Source organism: Chironomus tepperi, unplaced genomic scaffold (genome assembly GCF_022539635.2).
Source record: "Chironomus tepperi strain 1889 unplaced genomic scaffold, CSIRO-AGI_Ctep_v1 contig_9, whole genome shotgun sequence".
Taxonomy (NCBI): Eukaryota; Metazoa; Arthropoda; class Insecta; order Diptera; family Chironomidae; genus Chironomus; species Chironomus tepperi.
The window spans coordinates 1,683,946-1,699,827 of NW_027226131.1; positions in this window are offsets into that span (position 1 = coordinate 1,683,946).

Below are 15,882 nucleotides of genomic sequence, written 5' to 3' on the forward strand. Positions count from 1 at the left end.
TTGCTTGCAGTATGTTCCAGTATATAATAAATCAGTATTAGACTTTCTGGATTGCAAGAGATGACAAAGAATACCAAAAAATTCCTGGATTGAATGCGTGTAAAAGGACGATAGAAGTCCTTAATAGCCAGAGTTGTCAAAAGATTTCGAATAAGGAATCCATTCGTTCTCTTTTCGCTAGTAACTTACTTCCTTGACTACGGCGCGCGTGGGCCCAATGTCATACGTAGAAAACGTCTAAAGCCGAGAACTGCCACTTCGGGATATTAAAGAATCTAACGTCCTATTCTAGGGATTCAGCCTCGGCTAAGTAAGTTAGTAATATCTGTATCAGATTTCCTCAAGTTCAAAACTCATCATATCTTGAGACCAGAGTTGGTAAAATCCTAATTTTGTCGCTTTCCAGTTTTACCTTCCATGGAAGTGCACAGATGTCTCTTTACGTATATGACCCCGATGACTCTTTCAACCATTAACTTTGCGTGACAAATTTTGTCTTCTTTCATTCAACTCAAAAATAGCCAACTCTGCCTCACACACAAAAAGCAAAGCAGCAAAAAATATAAAAAATTATTCAGCAAACAGCATCAGTAGCATAGAAAGAGATTATTTAAAAATCTCATCACGTTTATCTTGCACGTTCTATTATGTTATTTGTCTGTTTATATCCCATTTTCATTTCTCATTCTCCCCCTTTCAACTAGACATTTATCATGTAATTTGTATCATAACAATATTGTTCGGGTAAATAATAACATGAAGCAACAAAAAAAAATATCCATACAGAAAAATTTTACACAATATGGATAAAAGTAAGTAAGTTTATTGAATTAAGTTGAATAGATGCTGATGGTGCAAAAGGTGAAATTTATGACGCCAATTTCTGTCTTAATGGATATCCTTCTCTACAATTTTGTCTTAATTTTATTGTTTTTTCTTGTGTTGCTTGCAACATGATACGATGCGTTGATTAAGGGACATAGAGGTGAGTATATAAAAAAGTTTTGGTGATTATTGTTAGGATGATGTGGATGTTGAGGAAGAAGTGGAAAAATTGGAAGCTCTCTGCTCTGGACAAATAAAATAATCAGTTATTCCTTTCCCGAGTGGACAATTTAACTTAATATCTAGTTAATTACTAGATCTACAGACTATTACGGCTATTACTAGATCGACTACTTAGGAATTGACTTTTTAGTCACTAAGGATCCATTCAGTTTAGAGTAATGCACTATAACAGTTTAGAGTAATGAAGGTTTAAAAGTATACTAGGTGAAAGTAATGACGAAATAATGCAGGAATAGTCAAGAGTCTGTACACTCTTGTACTTATTGTACTTATTGAATTTATATGCCAGTACAGTAGGTATGTACTTACAATAAGTATAGTAAATACAGTAAGTACAGCACTGTACATAAGAGCGTTTGACCCTTAATAAGAGTGCAACCTCGGAAGGCAGACAGTTCTTGGAAGGGAAACCTTGGTTACACCCCTGACATACAGCGTCCAAAAGGTGAGAAACCCGACCCTTGGTCGGCCTAACTCCCGCTTGAGACCAGATGATGTTAAATCCAGCCTTAAGTTCGACTAGAGTCAGGTTAAGGTCAGTTTCTTGCTTTATCTCCTCCGTGATTCTTCCTGGAACCGAGTGTGATAAATCAATTGAATCCAAGCATCTTTTGATCATAATTGTCCCTAACATACGAGTATATGCTCAATCGGCATCTAACGATATCTAGTGAGCTTGCTCATTGTTACCATAAGATGCTCATTGAGCGTGCTCACTAGATGCCATAAGATGCTCATTGAGCAAATGTTAAGGTTTATGTATGCATGCACTCCAAATCTCCCAGATTTTATCAAACTATCGTTCTTTTAAGCAAGAACAAAGGATCAGTTCCACTTAAATAATTACTAAGCACATAAAATTCCACATCCTTGTACATTCTCACTTAATTTCCAATTCCAATTCCTTTTTTTTTCTATTTCCTTCGTGCTTCCAAGACATTTATTTTATGTTAACGCACAGCAAACGACAAGGACATGCAAACAGCAACAATTTCAATATATTTAATGTCATGTACTTTAATTAAATTTTTTTCTTTTCTACTCCCTGCCTTCATATCTTTATATTCTTCTGCGTAATCGAGACGTTCAAACTAATTACATTTTCTCTATATCAGCCTTAACATAATAAATGGATGTATGTGTATGTGTGTCTACATTCGCGATATGTCTATGGAGACATCTTTATATGAAATTTTAATTGGTTGATGTAATTATGTATTGTGAAAATTTTATATATATATAAATTATGTATTATGATGATGATGAGAATGATGCTGAGATGAGATGCTTACTGCTGAGATATAATTGGTGTTGATTCTTATGGGAAATGGATTGTGAATGAATGTGAATTTTATTAAAGATGAAGATGAAAAATTAAATCGAATTCCTGTTGTGTCTGCCTTGGCTTTGTTTATTGCTCGACATGACGCTAATGAAGAGATCCTCGACTCGGAAATTTTTTTAAGCATTTTAGGGGAAAATTTTAAATTTTAATTGGAAATTTTTGACATGAAGAAGTGACGGGAAGTATTTAATTAAGTGATGATCTCAGGGGTGTACTTGGGGGGAGGTGCTTACTTACTTCCTTGGCGAAGGCGCACGTGAGCCCATTGCCGCATTTAGAGTTTCTCAAAAACTGGATCAGTCTTTAGATAACTTCTGCTAGTTTCTAATCTTCAGCACTTTTGCATCGTTACTCATACAGTAGTCACATGAGCTGTTGGGTCCATGTAAGGATGAGGGTGCTGAGGGTGCGACATTCTATTTTGCGATAGCAAAAATGGAACATGTGCTTGAGCACCCAATTTGCATACGTCTTAGATGACTCCCAACATGTTATTAGACAAAGCTTCAAAGCTGACCCGTCGTAAAAGAGCCCGTCGACGTTAAAGAACTTTTCGAAGGAAGCTGACAATAGAGCCAGCTTCAGGTGATTCCTGTGGGAGGTCATGGATCACAACTGATCTGTACGATCAGCGAAATAAATAAGTAAGTTAGGCGACTGCCTATATTACATTTACCTCGAAAGGGGAGAGATGGGGTGGTTACTCCACCTACTCTTGGAATTTATTTTAAATTTGCTGTAATTTTCATTAAAAAGCTCAGAAATTTTGCGATCCATACGAAAAAAATTTAAACCATTCCCTCTACCTCCTAACCCCTCTTAAACAATTTCTGGATACACTCCTGCTACTGATGTATGTACTTATGTGAGGGGAGAATATAGAACTTTTTAAATGGCATTTTTACTTCCAAGTCATTAAATTCACTGCTTAATTTACATGAACCTGTTTTTAATACCAAAATCCTCTCCCCTACCCATACCCCAAAATCCACCTCCTATACCTGCTCATTGACCAGAATAATAAAGAATAAAATCAATAAAATTAAAGAAAATCATCAATCAGCCTATCCCTTGATAGAACCTTTAGATCAAATTACAAAACACAACCGCAAAGCCTCAAACCATAAACCACATCAAAGTCCATCATGCCACTAAGTAGGGATAATAATATTATTGAAAAGTCTTGTAACTTTTGTGACCGATTAATTTCATTAACACTTCCATTAGATGTGAGGAACGCATTAAATAACAATTTCTGTACATTAGTTGTAATTAGAATTAAAATAAATCAGCACATGCGACTGTAATAAACGACAGTATGCATGTTTTGTAGTAATATATCATTCTGCTACTGCCCCCTTCCTATCCCAATCCCAACTTCTTCTTAGCATTGTCGTTGTGTAATTATATGCGAGAATTGCTATGTGTGACATAGCTGAGTGGCCTAATAAAATATATAAAAAATTGTTCCGAAAGAATTTTCATTGAAAAATAGTTTTGCGGAACTTCATATGTGTATGCCTGCCTATTCACATGCTGTATGACTTTCAATTTAAATTGGAAAAAATTCTCTTTTATTTTTTTCAACCGGAAGTGCTACGAAATAGAAAATTCACAAAAAAACTGACCGAATGAATGGCAAAAAATGAATATTCTTACGGATGTATGCATGAAAAAAGATTCAATTTTATGCACTTTTGAACTTCAAAGCTATTGTTATTTTGATATAATACCTAAAATCTTGATGAATGTTCATTGTAGGATTTAAGTCCAATTTTAGTTCAAAAGAGATAAGTTCTTGGCTGAAATTTTGATTTTTTTACTCTGATCTAACATTAAAGGCGTATTAACCCAAAGGTGGATAACTAACTAAATTGCTTTGTCAACGCATTGCTACAGACATGATTAACATTATACAAATGAAATTATTTGTCCTTGTTGCTCGATGTTCTCTAATTCGACCGTTTTCCTCAATTAGCTGCAACAAGGAAAAATACGCCCTGGTGCTCCAAAACAGAGAATCTGTACAAGCTTTGTGATGTGGCCAGTAACAGAGTCAGATGGGAGGTCTTTTGTAATAACCTAGGCTCCAAGTCGGAGCATAGTTCCAGTAAGTAAGTAAGTAAGCTGCCACTAGGCTAAGTCATTATATTGAGAATAACTGTCACGAATATGCTCATCTAGTATATTTTAGGCTGAGCTCGATGTCAACTCAGATTTTGTATGAAGAAGTCAACTTGAGTTAACTCGACTCTTTATAAAATTTGAGTCGATTTCGAGCTCTGATTTAAAGTGAGCAAGCACTCAAGTCGTAAAAATCCAACCAATAATTTAAAATCAACTCGACTTACATGAGTATACCCAAAAGATACTCAACTCTGAATCATAAAAACAGCAAGACTATCAACATCCAAAATAAATCTACCCACTGACCAAGTTCCAACAAAACACATTTCTCTAATTTCCAACTGATAACTTCACTTTCAACAATAAAAGTGCTCAATCACTATTATATCCATTCCCCCAAAAAAGTTATTATTAATCCCTAACATATTTACTGCATGTGAATGGAATCATCAAAAAAATATGATGAGTCAATAACTCACAAGTTCTTATTGTATTATTTTTTCTTTCTTAATTAACTTTGTTGTTTGTACAGGCAATTAACTTCTTTTTGTGCTTGTTTCTTAAAAACTTTGGTTATTATCGTGATGATGATGATGCTTGATATATTTTTAGAGAAAATAATAATAATTTCTGGGTTTTATTGATATAAGTGGTAGAACTGAATCTAGAGACTCAAGTCAGATAAATATATGAAAATCCGCTAATATGGAACTTTAGGTATTTAGGACTTTGGTAAGCAAGCAACAGACCACAAACCTATTGTTCTCTTCTTTGTGGAGACATGGGTTCAATTCCGGTTCAATTTTTATCAGATGACAATATTGTCAGAAATGCATTGTATGTATCATCAATAAGACCCGAAGGATACCAATGAAGCTTCAATGGCAATGGACAACTGATCCGGATTCTAAATGACAACTGCTAATAAAAGATGTTTAGCGAAGCATTCAAAGGTCTATGGTGGAGTCTTTTTCAGGTGTGTCGCTCAGTAGATTTGAGTCTGCATTTATGGTTCAAGACATTATAATGGCTTTGGGTCCAAAATGTCCAAATCTCTTTTTATGGACCCACCATTTATTCCCGATTATCACAAATCGGTTAATCGATCGTTTCTCACTTGTTTCAAGTTTGGTTTAAATCAGAGACTCGGATTAGAAGCAAAAAAGCGTCATTGGTCAAGTTGTTAGAGCGTCGGACTACCGTTCTAACGACCCGGATTCAATCCCAAGGAAAACTAGTTGGATTCGGATGTTTTTTCGCTGTTCTAGTCACACCGACTCGATTTGTGTGATTCGCGACATTTATTATTATTTATATACGTATTGATATACCCTGGGTCATGCAGCGTGTACTCGTCGACTCAAGTCGACTCAACTTCTTATAAAATTTAAGTCGAAATCGAACTCTGTTTTACATCCGACACCATATCAGAGACAAGCTGATTAGATGCCGGATTTTGAATCGATTAACCGACCTGTGCTATTCAGGATGAGTAATTATTCACATCAATTATGAATTGTTATAAGCCACAAATTCTAAAATTGTCAAAGAATTCAATAAAAATTCCCAAATATTTTCATATTTTTTTCATGCCATCCAATCCATAAGTCTCTTAACATATTGCAAATAGATCAAAATTAATTGTCCATTATTTCCATCAAACTATTCCCATTGACCGCAATCGACTTCCCACTTGAAGCATTTTTCTTTCTTTCAATTCTCATTTATTTTCTCATTTTTATGTTGCTGAAGTGAGGCAATTAATGGTCAGTCGAGAAAAAAAGTAGATGAAATGAGAAATAACCATCAATTGACATGAAGAAGATACATCAAGATGTAAAAATATCAATTTTCCTTATTCCTTACCCTCCTTACAATATCCACATCAACATCATCTCTTGACATTCACATCGTCTCTCAATTTGTACGTAACATTCTTAGTCGACTTATAAGATTTCATCTCAAGAACGAAATAAACGACGATGGAGGAAAATCTGAGGCTATACAAATAATAAATTGTAGAATAAATACTTTGAGTCAATATTTGACGAGCGTATTAGGTGAGTAAACACATTTTTCAGTAAATTTACTTTTGTGTACGGATGAGGAAGGAGGAAAATTTCTTCATCTTTAAAATTGAAGATGGGAAATAATGTTTGAGCTCATGTCATGATATGTGTGTATGTGCATGTCTTTTAGTGCTTCTACAAATATTTTATTACAGATGGGGATTTCATGGTTGCAATGTAATTTAAGACTGTATGGATTGTAAATAGAGACATTTGTGGCTTTAACTATGTTTGATGTTTTAAAGATTTGGGCAATCATTTCTTGAAAATTTTTGAGTACTTACTGGCTTAATTACAGTTTTCGATGACCGTAAACTTGCCTTACTTAAGGCCTAAGACATTGACATTCTTCATCCGCTTTAATTCGGCCTATACAAATTCATCCGGATGAAATGTTTGTATCGAAATGATTAATTTTTTCATCCAGAAGGAAGGTGTGTCAATGACGTTGCCATTGCTTATTGTGTTCTCAATAGCAGAGTAAGCTGAGAGCAACGCTCATGCGAAAGGTGCACAGATCAATTGTGGTCAATGACCTCCCATAAATGACGCTTGTAGCTAATTTGAATAACAAAAGTCGCTTAGTTGATCCTGAATCTGGATCCAAGTCGGCGTGACTCTCATGATGACAAACCAAATCTGCCACAAAGTCGGAATCTAGTCATTCTGAGACCACCCTTTTGATCGATTGACAAATTTGTGCTATTCGGGTAGTTCTTTCACTGGCTATCAATACATTTTTAAGATATTCATCTTCATTGAACAGAAGTGGTGGCTGATTAGTCATTTTTACATCACTAGTCTTAAGTTCGATTCCAGACAATGTCTGTCTATGGATGTTGTCATTCTATTTCAAGCAATAAAATTCATTTTCATTATATTCGTGATGCAAAAATTGCTGCTAGGTAGATTGTATTGAAATATCATTGGTCATTCAATTCGGGATCCAGTTAGAGAACCAGTCAGCTTCAGATGTCAATCTCCTTTACATTAAACTGTTTCAATGGATCAAAACTATCAATTTCATTATATAATATGCTCAGGTCTTAGACTTGTATCATTGTAGAGTTTAATGCATAATATGCAAAGCTTGATTTTTTAATCGCAGTGCCTCTAGGTTGAGTCCTTCACGCATTATAATATGCATATATCAGCTAACAGAATAGTCATAAGAGGTCGTTCACTAGTAAGGAAAAAGAGAGGATAGAAGGGGGATGAATGATGATTTTTGCATTATTGCATGAATTCCACGAATGATCTGTTGATGATATAGAATCCTTCACAGCACAAAGACCAAAATATGAATCATAAGAAGTAACATCCTCACAAATGCCTACAAAAAGCTACTTTAATCTAATTTCATACAAAAGTTACAATCCTTTGTTACTAAGTCGTGTTTCTTTACCGTAAATTTATTGCGCCGTGCAATTTCACATTCCATTTTGCTCATATGTGAAGCTATGTCTAACAACTCCTACCTTACTATAACCGTAAAATGCCACTCAACACGCAACACATTCTATTCTACTTTCATTCTTTTTACCTTTCCGGTGTAACTAATTTTAATTCTTCCTGTCCAGTTTTCTTTCGTGCTACATTCAAAAAAAAAAATTCGGTAATTGCCACAAATGGATGCTAATTATTTAGCAGAAAGCATATGAAGGACCCTAAAAATGATCCTTAAAAATTTCCATGCGTATCATGTTTTTTGATGTCATGCAAGCACGCAACAAATGACTTTGTTTATGACGATGATTTTTATGAGTCCTCGTCCTCGTCCAACATACAACAATCAACAAACATTTTATGGACGTTCGATATTTTGTTGCCATTTTTCTGTAAATAGTAGTTCAATATTAGCTTTTATGATGATTAAAATTAGCACTTTGTTGTTTGGTCATCTCATTTTATGGACATTCAAATGGTTGGTTTTATTATTCATCCCACTAAAAGCATTTAGAATCTAAACAATGAAGTCTGTTTAATGTACATTATTATGAAAATTTTCACGATACTTAATAAATTGATGTTTATTTTTCTCATCATTTTTTCATAATTCATGAGTTGATAATGGCTATTAGGGACGATGAGCACTGTGATTTGGGTTGTGTTGTGGAGTTTTGAGGGATTTCTTATCAATGATGTTGTTAACGATGGTTGAGGTTAGAGATAGGAGTAGTTGAGCCGGAAAAATACTGTTGGCTTTGTTTCTGAACCTAAGAGTTGAAGGTTAGATTTTCAAAATTCAGGTGACTTTACATATGCAAATCACGACTGTTGGTTTCTAGATAATCATGTAACACAATACTTACCATTCGATCTACCCTAAAGTCTACCCTAAAAGCACCAAGGGGGTAGGTTGGCACGTAGGTAGTACCTTTACGTTGATCCCCTAGATATCATTTTGCGTAGATGCAAGGGTAGGTGAAGAGGTAAGATGTAACGGTATGTGTGTCACGAGGATAGAAGTAGGGATGCATTCCTAAAGGTAAAGTTAACTGAGAATTTTAAACTTTTTCCAAAATTAGGACTTTAGAATAAAATCCATCTAAAGAAGGAAATCCACATAATACCATTCTTTAGGATTGGTAGATGAAGACCGGGTTGGTGTCATAATTTACGAAATTCATCAATTTACTTACTTAGTACCTTAGATTGGGGTGCACGTGGGCACATGACCACGCAGAGAAAACGTCTAAAGTTGGCTCTATCATTCAAATGCAAAGGGTAGTGATGTGCAATACAGGTCCTCATCGCCGTCCAACCACTTCACCAAAGCACCCACTTCACCTCCTTCCTATCCCCATCCCCATCCTAAACACCAAACTCATTAAGTGAACAACCTCAAACCTTTCCAAAACCCCCAAATTTCCCATCAACAACCCTAACAATTTTTTAAATAAACATCCATACGCTTTAGCACTTCCATGATTTGTTAATAGACCAGCACATACACAATAAGCCATTAGAATTAATACGGAAAGTACTTTGCATTAAATTTTAAATATCAAAATTGACTTTTAATTAGAGAAATGATTCACGATGATATCATTTGCATGCATTGAACAGTTTTTCAATTATTATACAACAACAAGCAACTCATAGAGCAGTGCTTATGTATTCATACATAAAATATTATGAGAAAATAAATTCATCATGAAAGTGAAAGTTGAGCTACAAAATGAGCTCAGCACATAAATCATTTTTCGACATATCGATTTCGTTGGATTGATACTTTACAAGATGTTCTGTTGGGTGTTTATTGACTAAGTGAATGAGTGAATGATTGAGGAAAATGACAGGCAATTTAGAATATATTTCTGTATTAACTGATAAGTTGAGTAAGAAAAATGCGAATTTAATTGCAAACGTAAGAAGAATTTGATGGATTTTTGGGCATGCTTTGAATCAATTTTCTTCTTACAGAATCGAATTGTATCTTCCTACTTATGGGATGTGTCTTAATTTTTATCCCGAGGAGCACAATACGATGAACTGCATTTTGCGTCTTAAATTAGGTTCAAAATCAGTCGTTCAAGACCAAAGAGCGTCTTGCTCATAATGCAGCGACGTAAGGATGCCCTGTATTGATACCAGCGATACAGCCAGTTTTAGGAGACATGTCTAAGAGAAGTCATGAACCACAATTAATCTGTACGACCAGCTAAATGAAGTAAGTAAGTAAACATCGGTGTCCTACCCATCATATTGTCCGGTTCGGGTTACTTATCCAACTTAATTTAAAATTTTACGTGTCTCCATTTCTATCCACATGTGGATAGCCTTATCCTTATCTCATAAACTATAAACACGGATTTCAACTAAAATCATGAAAGTCAACTGTAATATTGCAATTTATTGCGTCACAACAGGGGTGTGACGAGCAAATTTGCGTTGAATTTTATATAAATATTTATCTCTTACTCTATAATTTCATATCTTAAAAGCATTTTCACAAGAAAAGTGCTATAAATTAACGAACAAGTAAGAAAATGTTTGCTGTAAATTAGTGGTGGGCAACCTTTCATTATTCGCGGTACATCTCGGTTCATAGCATTTTCAAAAACACTAGACAGCCGCGGCGCACAGGCTGTGCGCTACTGCAGAAAATGATTAAAATTCAAAGGATTTTAATTCTGAGTGGAATAAGCACAATGTCGCTTAAGGTCACTTACTCTTTCATCTTCTGTATAGTGCCTCTCCACATTCTTCACGTTCTTCCAGATTTAGCATTCAGGTAGTAATAATCGACGAAGCCTGCCAGTGAACTCTTCCACAGATTGTCATCTTTTATCAGCCAGGAGAAGCGAAGGGTAGCGGAAAGAAGGGTCACTGTAATGTTTTCGCTGAATATATCTACCTACATGATAACATAGGATCTGAAATTGTCAGTTGCCCAAATTTCTAGCATATATTTTCCTTGTTGGTTAGGGTTAGACAGAGATTAGATTTGGTTTTGGTGTTAAATTTATCATCAAAATCATGGTTTTCATTAATATCAATCACCAAACTAGATACTTGTAACACTCCGACTTGAGTACGTGGGATTGATTCCTGCCAAAGACTGATCTCTTAGCCATTATATGGAGTGTTGTCGTGTATGATAAGGATTCACGATGATACGTCTGGATTCACAATTCTCCACGACATAAAGATAAAGAAGAAATGAATATTATCTTTGATTCCAACAATACTACTATACAGTAAGCAAGAACCTGCCCTATGGCATCAGACACAATAAAAACATTAAAACACTTACCGACGTTCCAGTAAACCGCTCTAAAAAATGAAATAAGAGTTCAAGTTGATGAGTAGAAAGGAAAGTAGATAAGCTATTTAATGTCAGAAAACACTCCCAGTTTTATGTCTTAAAAAAGTATCTAGCCAAATGAAGAACAGCAGAAACGCAAAGTGATGGAAGGAAAAATCGATTGAGCAGAACAAGTTGAGGTGAAATTCCTTACTAAATATTATTTCACATACATTTATCATTAACATCTGTCATCTGATGATTCCCTTATCACACATAAAAATTTCATTTCATATTTTTTATGTCTGTACTCAATGCAATTTGTCAATTGAACTGCTTCACAGTGTAATTGTACAGCATAAATTCCTTGCTCCCTTTATGGATGAGAAAAATGGTATTTTATGTGATATTTAAACGCTTCTTGTGAGTGACATTCAGTCACATAAAACATACTTTTATTGGTGAGTATTTTTCATCATTTTAATACACACATTTGATATGTGCATGCTCACTTACATACGCATATTCTCTGGAAGTACAGAAAGAAATGATCGTAAATTCATAAATGACTTTTTAGGCATTTTTGCCGTAAATTTATGTTATTTTTTATTCTCGTTCACCTCGATTGCTTTTGGATGCTTATGCTGGAAACAAAGTTGGAGGATGAAATATGTGCGAAAAGTTGGAGTGCTCTGCTTTGAGGTAGATTTGAGATGCTTTTAAATGAAATTTTTCTATGAAAGTTTAAATTTAAAGGTTAAAGAAAATTAACGGAAATTTAGATTTCAAAAAATAACGGAAGTTCAAAATTCAAATGTAAGTTCTAATCAAAGTTCAAAATTTGAATTTCATGAGTTTTGACGCGAAAACTTAAAAACAAAATAGGAACTTCGAAGAAAATTCATTTTTTTATAAATTAAACACCAAAATGGATCAAAATACAAGAAATAAAGGCTAAATCTAAAGTAAAATATCAAGTAAGTAATCTCTAGTCCATTTCGTAGACCAAAATTCACAAATTTTACTTGAAAAATCCAAAAATTCATTTTTATTTCCAGCATTTCATTAAACATCCTTAGTCAGCCATCAAACATCGCCAGAACTCAATATTTCATCCAAAAAACACAGCTCGATTGCCAAAAGCACAAAACACACTAAAAGCAACCAGAAAATGCCAATGAATTGCGTCCTAAAGGAGTCATAAAATAAAGAACAAAAAGCCGATAGATGTGCGGCATTATTTAATGCAAGCGACAATTTTTATTTGATTGCTGGCTCTGCTGCGTATGATTTTTTTTTTATTCCAACTCACTCTGCAATTTTCACTGAATGAATAAGAGAGCAAAAGCATAAGCTGTGCTTAATGTTTTGAAATGGATGTAAATCCATCCGTCCATCGAAATGACGAGGCGTGCTCTGTAATCTCGATGAATTCAATTTTCCGCGGATTGTAGCATAATCAGAATTAAAGACTCATGCAATTTAAAATAGCGGTTAATTTATTTCCATCGACCAACAAAATTAATTCTTTTAAATATTTCAATTTCAATTTATTTTTACTGCGAATGGGTTTCGAGTTAATTTATTTAATTTTCTGGATGATTATGATGAAATTGTGTCCAGAATGATACATCTTGGTGTGGTGCTGAGGGTTGTGTTGCTGTAAAAATTGTATGTATTTAGCTTGTATGTTAACATATAGGCAAAGGGAGTACTTGGCGCATAACCACAGAGACTGAGATAGGACAACAACAAAATAAAGTAGGAGAAGCAGCAGAGACGTTTTCAGGGAGGGGGTGTGTGCCAGCTTACATCCACGAGAATCAGTTTTAATAGCCCGGACAGAAAGTTATTCAACTGTTTTATTTAGACACTATGATCACATTGGATCAACATGAACTAAATCATCATATTCGTCAAATTTGATGCACAATCGATGTAAAGACTGCAAATTCACTGTTCTGAGAAAACATGTGTTTAAGTACGAATTCGGACGTTCTTGTTGATTCGATTCATTGATACTAAAACATCAGCTCATCTGAGTGCTTATGCTCAATTTAGAAAGTACACAAACTTTTTGGAGACAGAGTTTTAACAATTAGCAATGCTCCCTAGATTACATTAACGGCATGCTAACTTATTTTTGTTATCCGGGTTGAATATACATCCGAACAGCATAACATGATCACTAGGACATACCGCCGTATTAAAGACAAGACGCGAAATGGTCGACCATTTAAGGACCATGGTCCTTACGGCATCTTGACTCAATGGTTGCTTTGCCGCATTATTGCCGGGTAATAATGAATATCAGTTTTGATTTGATTCCTAGCAAACGTGAAGCAAGTTTTGAATTTTCTTCATAGTGCTCAATATTGGCCTTATTACATTAAATGCTGGAACAAATCAAACAAATCAATTCCAAATATCCTAAAACTACATAAACAAGCAACATATTTTCATTAACAACTTAAAAGTCAATAATTCAACAAAAAAACTTGCCCCATATTACTTCCAACAAAAACTTTGTATAAATAGCTACAAAAAACAGATAAAATGGAATCAGAAATAACAATTCTACAATATCAAAAATTGTAAATGTAAATGAATTTGAGGAGTGTTGGCCTGAGCAATAAAACATCATAAATAAAGGAAGGGATTTTTTTTTTCATTTCATTCTCATTTTCGCTTTTCCAATATCACTTCCCCCCACGGCACACAACAAAAAACGGAAATGAAGGGAAAAAAAATCGATAAAAAATTTACATTTCATTGCGGAATCAATCACATATAAAACACATGCTAAATGTGCAACATATTCTTTGTTTTCATTCAATCAATGAAAAAAGGAGAATTGAACTTTTCGTTTACTGTGCGTACACGTCTACTGTATAGTACAATCCTCACATCATCATTGCCATTATTTTATTTATTGAAATTGTAAATGGGGGGAGGATGATGCTTGCACATCCTACATAATGTATGTACATTAAATTTGTTTTTTTTACATTTTCATTTTTATTCAATTTTGCTCATTTGCAGTTGTGTGTGGCAATGAATTTTGCGAGTTTGGTGTTTATTTGATTATAGGAAGCATTTGCTGTTGGAACTGAATTTTTGGTTTTGAGCTGTTTGGTCAAATTTTGGTCAATTTTTAATAAAAGTTGTACTTGGTTTGGCTAATTTTAAAATGCTCGTGGGTTTTTCTACATCATTGCAGTTCCTTTATATCTTTTTGATAAAGTAAGCTACCAATTCCATACTTGAGTAGCACAATCTATTTGACCGGGTGCCGTTACGTTGAAAAATTGATGACAGCACAAGAGTGCCAGGACGACGGAGTGACGGCTATGCGACAGATGATTTAGGCATATTAATAGTATAAAATATGAAATTTATAGCATCATGCTGTTTGAAATATTCAGACCGTTAATCCGATCGGCAACCCAATGAGACTGCAACTTGGCTCTAACTATACTGACGTCTCTGCTTCATGTTCAAGCAAAAGGCTTTCAAAATTAAACATGCTCAATTATATTGATGGAGTATGCTCATGAACACGCTCATTTAAGCGAGTATACTCATTGACTGTTAGAGAAACTATTCAATAAAATTGAATTGTTCACCTGTAAATTTAACCAAGCTATCATGGCATCACCTTCTTTTGCCACCATTTGAGCGACATAGCGGTGCATTAAGGTGATTGTTAACCCTGCTATTTAGGGAAGAGTTTAAGGTGGATCCACTGAATAAAGATTGAACAGTTGTTTGTAATGAGTCAGGATCATCTGATAGAAACCAGAATTCGAAGTCGACTCGATATTTATAAAGAATCAAGTTGACTTTTCAATCGAAAATCTCAGTTGACTTCAAGCTCTGACAGAAACCATGAAATCCATAATTTTTGTCTGATCATACACATCCAGTAATAAAACTTTGGAAGATTCCAGGAAATTGACAAAAGTCAAAAATCAGCTTGAAATGCGACAATATGACATACTCTTACACAATTCTATATTTCCTGATAAATCCAGTCCAATAAAAAGACACAAAATCCCTACAAATAAATTTATACAAATTGGCCCCTCCTCGGTTGTTCATGACAAAAAAGCATATATATTCGAATTCTCTATCCATTGATGTCTCGTGTGGATAAATTCCACATTCCATTGTGACGCGTATGTGCGAATCTTAAAGACAATTCCCATGTAAATTTCAATAGATAAATTTCCCTCTGAGTAATTCCTTTATCCCCAAGTCATTTCTATCCATTTCATTTGAAGGCAGAAAAGAACAAAGAAAAAAAAAATCGAATTTCCCTTTTTTCACGCTTTTTTGTGTGAAAACAGCCTTTTCATCTTTTTTTCTTTCGTTCCTGCTCATTGCTGTTCTTAAGAATCGTGAAAAATGATTTCTATAAAGGCATGAAATTGAGTAATGGTAAATTGAATTTCATCAAAAGAAAATTTGTTTGTGTTTTTCCTTTCAAGCTCTAATGCGCTTTTAAGCGTTTTGCTATTAAA